Source organism: Rhagoletis zephyria, unplaced genomic scaffold (genome assembly GCF_001687245.7).
Source record: "Rhagoletis zephyria isolate East Lansing unplaced genomic scaffold, Rhagoletis_zephyria_1.1 Rzeph_scaffold_01019, whole genome shotgun sequence".
NCBI lineage: Eukaryota > Metazoa > Arthropoda > Insecta > Diptera > Tephritidae > Rhagoletis > Rhagoletis zephyria.
The window spans coordinates 87,948-94,948 of NW_016158103.1; the positions used below are offsets into that span (position 1 = coordinate 87,948).

Below are 7,001 nucleotides of genomic sequence, written 5' to 3' on the forward strand. Positions count from 1 at the left end.
ATATATAAGTTACAGTGACCCGATCTTTGTTAATTTTACTGTAGACTATTTGTCAATAATGAGTGAAAATAGTGCGAAATATCATGTTTCTAGCTGCATATATTTAGAAATTATAACAAAGACTCTCATATCTGAGCAATTAGTTGTATGGGAGCTATATGTAAAAAATACCCGAGCTTTTTTATTTTCACTGTAAGAATTCTGTTGATAATCGTTGGAAGTATTGCAAAATTTCATGCTCCTAGCTGCATAAATCGAGGAGTCATAACGAAAATTCTCATAACTGAACAATCAGTTGAATGGGAGATATATGTTATAGTGACCCGATCTTTGCTATTTTCACTGTAAATATTCTGTTAATAATGAGTGAAAACGGTGAGAATTTTCATGTTCCTAGCTGCATAAATGGAGAAGTNAATCGTTGGAAGTATTGCAAAATTTCATGCTCCTAGCTGCATAAATCGAGGAGTCATAACGAAAATTCTCATATCTGAACAATCAGTTGAATGGCAGATATATGTTATAGTGACCCGATCTTTGTTATTTTCACTGTAAATATTCTGTTAATTATGAGTGAAAACGGTGAGAATTTTCATGTTCCTAGCTGCATAAATGGAGAAGTTATGGCAAAAAATCTCAGATCTGAACAATCAGTTGTATGGAGGCTATAGGTTATAGTGACCCGATCTTCGCCATTTTCTCTGATAGTAGTCTTCTGATAATGAGTGACAACAGTTCAAAATTTCATGTTACTAGCTACTTAAATGGAGGAGTTATAACGAAAAATCTTATATCTGAACAATCAGTAGTACGGGAGATATAGGTTATAGTGACCCGATCTTTGTAATTTTCTGTTGATAATGGGTGGAAGTATTGCAAAATTTCATGTTCTTAGCTGCATAAATGGAGAAGTTATAACAAAAAATCTCATATCTGAACAATCAGTTGTATGGGAGCTATATGTTATAGTGGTACGATTTTTCCGGTTCCGACAAATGATTAATACATTATAAAAATACACCCACCTACCAAATTTCATCCGGATATCTCGAAAACTGAGAGACTAGATAGCATACAAACAGACGGACAGACAGACAGACAGACAGACAGACAGACAGACAGACAGACAGACGGACAGACAGACAGACGGACAGACGGGCATGGCTAAATCGACTCAGCCCGACGTTCTGATCAGTTAAGTATACATTTTAATGGGTCTATCTCTTCTTGTTCTGGTACTTACAACCATCGGACCAAAGTTATAATACCATTTCACGCTCATGAAAGGTATAAAAAGAGACTCACGTCACTTTTAAAGGGCTAGCAACACGATATCGTAGTAAATTGCGATCCGAGTGCAAGATATTAAGGGCACAGTGCTATCAGAACTATCTTGATAAAGTCTAAAGAAGCATACAAACAGACACTAACAAATTGTGGGACTTTTTGAAAAATAAACGACAGAGTGACGTCGATATTCCATCAAACATGGTGTGGACCGATGTTACTGCGAGCTTTGGAGCCAACGTTAGCAATCTGTCCGCTTCCTTTTTCGAAAGCGTGTATAATACACCTCGATCACAAAATTCTACCGATGAACTCCATGATGACACAGCCAGGGGCCGCATGGACTCTGGCATATCGAATTTCGAAGTCCGATTTGATGATGTTTTCATACAGTTGTCGACGCTAAGCATCAATAAGGGCGCTGGACGATGATGACCTTCCAAACCTATTTAAAAAAAAAAAACTGCGTTATCAGTATGTGCGAACCTATTACACACATTTTGGAAAAATCCCTAAAAAACAGGTAATTTTCCATCTGCCTGGAAAATATCTTATGTTACTCCTATACAAAAATCAGGTGATCATTCTAATGTTACAAACTTCAGACTGAATATTTCTTCGCTTGGTTCCTTCGCACTCACCTCACTAAACTTTTTATTTCCACTTAAAAGGAAAGGCTTTTGTTAATAATTACAAATATTTTTCTGTTTATTTGTGCACAACAATTAACCAAGTTTATCTGTGTATGTACAGAGCTTATTTATTAAATATTTAGATTTAACTCTCGTATGGATGTGAACTACCAAACACTAGGGCACGTGCGCGATGTCCGACGTTTTTGGCTGAACTGTTTTCTGCGGATTTTGCACGATGATAGGGATGCGGCCGTGCGCGCTCGGTACTCATGTTTTCGGAGTCGACGTCGGTCAACTGCCAAACTGCTGCGGCCAAGGATTGCGCGCACGGCCGTCGTATTGCGCTTTAAACGGCGGCTTAAACACAGACCAATATGCATTCAGTCGTCGATGGCCACGTTGGTCGAAAAAATAATTTGCATTCAGAAACATAACTAATACTAAGCAACATGGACTCCTCGGAGGCAGGTCTACAACCACAAACCCATACATTTACATCAGCGCAATTCTCAACTCGTTAGGCAAGAGACTAGTAAGGCTTTCGACATGGTGGACCACGAATTATTATTAAAAAAAAGTCAATATGGGATGAAACATCCCTACAAGAATTGTGTGATGGAAACTAACACATTCTCATGTATCTTACTAACAAGTTTGCAAATTTTGCGCTGGTTAAAAAGAGACCATAAGTTGAAGGAAGACGGAAGATCACATGTACACTAATGTTTACATCAGATTTTTCACACTGCCCTTTATAATTTGATAGAGACTTGTAGGTAGCCAGTGACAGAAATCTCTATCAGCCTTGCCACTCAAATGATTTGTCAAATGATAGTCACTGTTCTTGCAGAGATAAAGCACTCAAGAGAGTCACGACGTTGTATCTGCAGTTCCGCAAGGGTCACACCTTGGCCCAATTTTATTCAACATTTTTATAAACGATATCGGTGATAGCTTCAACTCTGAATACTTATTATATGCAGACGATCTGAGAATATATAGAGAAAATAGTAGCGAACAGGACAAATAAGCTCTACAGAATGATATATGTATACAAATTGGAGACCTGGTGCAAGTCGAACAAGCTATACTTAAATGTGAACAAATGTGCAATGATCTGTGATCGGACTTCTACCACATTATGGTAGATCTGCCACTTTTTTGAGCATCTACCACATCTACCACACAAGGTCTGAAATCTACCACATATTCGCGTTTTTGAGTAGTTTTATTTTTCTGGATATGGGAGGATAAAATAAACTATAAAATAGTAAATTTTCTCAATATTGAATTTTTCAACAGGAAACGTGGGTTTATTGCGTTAAATTGCAAAATATATGCTTTATAAAAAGAATTAATAGCGAAAATTAAAAAAAACGGCGATTTTTGTGAAAATGTTAGCAAGATTCAGTGCATCTAGAGTTTCTAAAGCGTTGTTTACTTTTACTTGAGAATTGCCAAAATCGGAAAATCGCAAGTAGCGGCTTCTGGAACGTGCCTCGTGTGATAAAAAAAAAGCTGGCAGCACTCCGCAAGGTTGCAGAAATCTTTCAAAATATGTTCGAAAAATATCTTGATATACACTGTCAAGGAAAACTCCAAAACCAAACTCAACGCAATTTTAAGCATCTTCAATCTTGCACTTTATTATACTAAAATTATTTTTTTTAGATTCTAATTAAAATGTTTGCAATTTAGGTGAAACGTTGCAGAATTTTTTTCATTTTTGTACAAAGTTTGATCCAAAACCTGAGATCTACCACATTTTTTTGGAAATCTACCACATTTTTTTCCAGATTCTACCACACAAATTTTTTTTTAAGTCCGACCACTTGCAGCGATCGTCTTCTCGCGATCTCATAACCAATCGCCACCTGTATATCAATTAGGTGGACAGCATATACAAGTAGTAGAAACAATAAAGGGCCTTGGAGTAATCGTCGACAACAAATTAACTTTCAGCGAGCCTATTAGTTATATAACCCTTCGAGCATATAGAACACTTGGATTCGTGTGTAGATCCGGCAACGAATTAAGAAATGTTAACACACTTATTGGACTTTTCTCCGCGTTTGTTAGGCCAATCCTAGAATACGGGTCGGTGATATGGTCCCCCTACAGACAGCAACAAATTAACAGCTTAGAAAGAATACAAGTAAATTTTGTAAATTTATGCTTACTTCACACATGCTGAAAACACTATGACTGTTGATAATATCTCAGCCAATTCAATGTCTCCAATCTGGTGAAACGAAGACAAGTGACCGACCTGACCTTCTTCTATAAAGTTGTTAATGGTATAATTGATACTCCGGAAATTCTAGCTGAGACTGGTTTCATTTGCTCAAGAACAGAACTAAGAGCGACGAGGCTTCTGGCTGAGAAAAATCAACTAAAAATTAAGTCTTCTCCAGCCCAAAAAATAGAATCAATCGCCAACATCAAAAACAACTTGTATTGCAATAATGTACATTCAATTATTTAGTAATTCCGTCACTCACTGAAATAATCAGACTTTGGTAATATTTGTCTTATGTGTTTCCTCTCTTTAATTAAGCTTACAATAAATTAAATTAAATTAAATTCAAGTTAGAACAATTTCATAAAAAAAAACCTAACAAATAATTATAAAAACCATAAAAAAAAAATCAGCCAAGAGTGATAGACTGCAATATAGGGAGAGTACCAGTTTGATAGAATAAAACGTAACCAAAGATCATAGAAAGTAAGGATGCTGGCTATGTTTATGGCCCCTTATAATCATGTACTTTGTGATAACGAATGTGCTGCCACTTTTGCAAGAAAAATAATTTTTGGGTCAGTGTACAGTTAGACCTTTTTAAATTAATAAAGAAATCACTGGAAATCGGGACATAATCGGTACAAATATGAAAATTCGCGGCTCTTATACATACGTTCCGACTTTTAAAAAATATTCAGCGGGAAAATTTTCTCTAAATCGGTATTGTCCCGCCAAAATCGATACGAATGGTCACCGTAATTATACATCAAGTGCCCGCAACTCAAGTCAATGTTGAAGCTTGTTCTTTGCGATTCGCGATACAATTTCTCCGAACAGAACTTGGCAGCTATATTAATTACACCGGTTTACAGCAAAAATCTTCAATGAATTCAATTCCTATAAAGAAGGTTGACGACTAGGTTTCAGAACGCATGAAGAAAGTGTATACTTACATATCGTCGCTTAAAGTACAAAACCGCATATCGTCGTTCTGCAAAACCGCGTAACTAAAATTTTTTGCCAAAAATTGGATTTGCTCACACAAGCTCTTAGCTCAAGCCTTATCCATTCGTCCTGAAATGCGATTTCTTTGTAAAAAAGAGAACCATTTTGAAATATGAGTATTTTTACTCTCTACAAAATAATTTATACAAGCTCACATACGCAGTTGTGCATTTTGTTGATACACGGTTTTGTACTTTAAACGACGATCTGTTAGTTGTTTATCGGAGGGCGGTCTGTTCAAGCCGACTTTAGGTGTTTGCATAAATTAAAAATTTGTGAAATTTAATGATGATGCGCTAATCACAAAGCCTAATTTTTTACAAAATCTGATGAGAAATGTAAAAGTAAATTTGAACCAAAATATAAAACGGTTTTATTTGGGAAGAACATTATTTAGAATTCGACTTTTAAATCGCAAGATTGTAATCAAAATAAGAAAACAAAAAAATAACAGAATAATGCGCGCGTGGTTTTTATTACAAAATGTAAAGAACAATTACGATGAAGTCTCCTTTAACAGTTTACATTTTAAATATTTTTAATAAAAAAAAGGTGCGAACCACGTATATAAAAAAAAGTACCAAGCACTAATAATGGTTTTTGATTTGAAATGTTATTACATTGGTATAAATATGGGAAAGAAAATTCTCCGATTTATTGTTTTAATATTATCAAAGTGGCAAGGCCGTTGATAATACTCACAATTTATAAAACTTCAAAAAATTGTATTATCCGTCAAAAGTTGTTTATTGAAACTACCTTCTTTTTTGTATCATGGACCGTATCATGATTCAATTATTAAAGGTTTTGTAAGTAGCTTTTTTCTAAAATTTGGCACTCCCACCCACAGGGGTGGTTTATGGAAGCAGGAGAAAAAGGGGAAGAATTCAATCAAACTTCCTGAAACGGGAGCTAAATTCCATAAAAAGGCGTGGATAATAGTGAATGGTGGTATTTTAAAACAAAAAATTTAATCAATCAATTTAAACAAGCTTATTTACATCGAATGTAACCCCCGATTGTTATTGAAAATAAATATTTCTATGTATATACCAAACTTGCGTACGTCAGATGGCGCATAACTCGAGAATGGATGGTCCACTTTCAGCTTTTTATACCTTTCATGAGCATGAAATGGTATTATAACTTTGGTCCGATGTTTGTAAGTACCAGAACAAAAGGAGATAGACCCATTAAAATGTATACTTATATGATCAAAACGTCGAGCTGAGTTGATTTATCCATGTCCGTCTGTCCGTCTGTCTGTCTGTCCGTCTGTTTGTATGCAATCTAGTCTCTCAGTTTTCGAGATATCCGGATCAAATTTGGTAGGTGGGTGTATTTTTATAATGTATTAATCATTTGTCGGAACCGGAAGAATCGGACCCCTATAACATATAGCTCCCATACAACTGACTGTTCAGATATGACATTTTTCGTTATAACTTCTCCATTTATGCAGCTACGAACATGAAATTTTGCAGTTTAATAAATACTGCATATTTTCCACAAACAAATAGCTTCTTCATATCCATCATCTGGCAAACAAATACAACAAAAAACAAGTAGGAGCAGCGCTGTCTTCGGCTATGCCGAAGGCTTCATACCTTTCATGAACATCTGCAAATTTTAGTTTGACAGGTTACTGATTTTGAATACATCTGCATACATCGATAGAGGAGTTACATACTTATATAAAAAATCGCATCTAAACAATCAGAGGTATGGAAGATATACTTTATATGGCACCAATCTAAGTGATTTTCACTGCTATGTGATCGGTATGTAAACCGGTAACACAATTTATTGGGTTTAGTTTCCTACATAAAGGA

General features: G+C 35.5%; 1 protein-coding gene and 1 long non-coding RNA gene across 3 annotated transcripts in view; one reads left to right on the forward strand and one right to left on the reverse strand.

The window, feature by feature from the left end:
• Positions 1-7,001, forward strand: part of LOC108362464 (TBC domain-containing protein kinase-like protein) — a 48,700-nt gene that overhangs the window by 28,450 nt on the left and 13,249 nt on the right. The window lies entirely within an intron of this gene.
• LOC108362466 (uncharacterized) lies at positions 111-5,097 on the reverse strand. Its single transcript, XR_001847473.1, has 3 exons — positions 4,590-5,097; positions 3,970-3,972; positions 111-122 (listed from the first exon to the last, which is right to left on the reverse strand). It is a non-coding gene; the product is annotated as an uncharacterized LOC108362466 (long non-coding RNA).